This window comes from Heteronotia binoei, chromosome 3, assembly GCF_032191835.1.
Source record: "Heteronotia binoei isolate CCM8104 ecotype False Entrance Well chromosome 3, APGP_CSIRO_Hbin_v1, whole genome shotgun sequence".
NCBI classification, from domain to species: domain Eukaryota; kingdom Metazoa; phylum Chordata; class Lepidosauria; order Squamata; family Gekkonidae; genus Heteronotia; species Heteronotia binoei.
In genome coordinates, this window is record NC_083225.1 from 187,892,666 (window position 1) to 187,894,041 (window position 1,376).

Below are 1,376 nucleotides of genomic sequence, written 5' to 3' on the forward strand. Positions count from 1 at the left end.
TGTAGCCTGCCTTCCAAGAGCTTACAAGGCTTTTTTTTGGGAGCTCTTAGAGGATTGGATACATCAGGGAGTGTGGCCTAATATGCAAAGGAGCTCCTGCTAGAATTCCATCGCTGGTGCTCTACAGGCAGTATTTCAGTGAGATCCACTTTTGCCCATCTTTATATTGGATCCTGAGGCTCTTGGATCTGATGGGCTTCTCTTCATTTATCCTGCCCTGCTTGGGTAGCCAAGTGGCATAAGGCTGTTACTTTCCAGATCTTCGTCCCCATGCAGCGATGTCATTTCCATGTGACCCGGAACCACCAAGGTGATGATCTGGCACTTGCCCTTGCATTCCATGGAAACCATAGAGTTTGAGGGCGTTAGAACGTCGCCCAGGCACAACGCTAGAGATTCCATGTCTCATCAGAAATGACATCATCATAGATGGACGATGAGCACTGCCCCCCATTTGGCCAGGCCAGTTCTGCCCTTTGGCCAGCTGAGCGTCGGTGGGTGCAAGCTGGCACCAAGCGAGCCTCTGCCTAGCTCTCACATGCTGAATATCAAGGAGATCTTCTCTGCCTCCTCCCCCGTTTTTCCCTGCTACGCTTCCCTCTCTGGGAAGGATGAATTTATGCCTGTCGGCTGCTATGGCACAGGGTGACCCTCTCCCCAGTGCTGCTCTAGATGGTCACCTAGGATTTCTTCATGTTAAGGCTGGTCCTAACCTGTCTGTTCCCTGTGGGGAATTTTTTTAAAAGGAACTGCAACCATGGAGATGACCCTCTTGGCTGGAATGATATACCTCCAACTAGGGCTTTTTTTGTAGCAGGAATTCCTTGGCATATTAGGCCACACACCCCTGATGTAGCCAATCCTCCAGGAGCTTACAGTAGGCCCTGTACTAAGAGCCCTGTAAGCTCTTGGAGGATTGGCTTCATCAGGGGTGTGTGGCATAATATGCAAAGGAGTTCCTGCTGCAAAAAAAGCCTTTGGCCCCACCCCTCTTTTCAGTGTATGGGCCATGTGGTTTGTCTGAAGGATACAACGGCAGAAGCTGGCAGTATTATACGTATCTAGCTAATCCTCAAATACCCATGGCTGTTAACCTAGTTAATTTTTTAGCCCTGGGGGAATCCCAGCTATAGAGCTCACCTCACTGATTGCCCGAAACGGAATTATTTTAAATTTCTGTACAATGAAATAAACTTATATATACTATGCCAAAACTGAAGGGGTTTTGGCCTCCATAGCGATTCTGTGGCAGGTCTCTTCTTCCTCTGGTTGGTTTATTGTCTGCAGGCTTTTTTTAAAAGTAGGAATGCACAGGAACGCAGTTCTGGCTGGCTTAGCATAAGAGGTGTGGCCTAATAAGGAAATGAGTTCCTGCT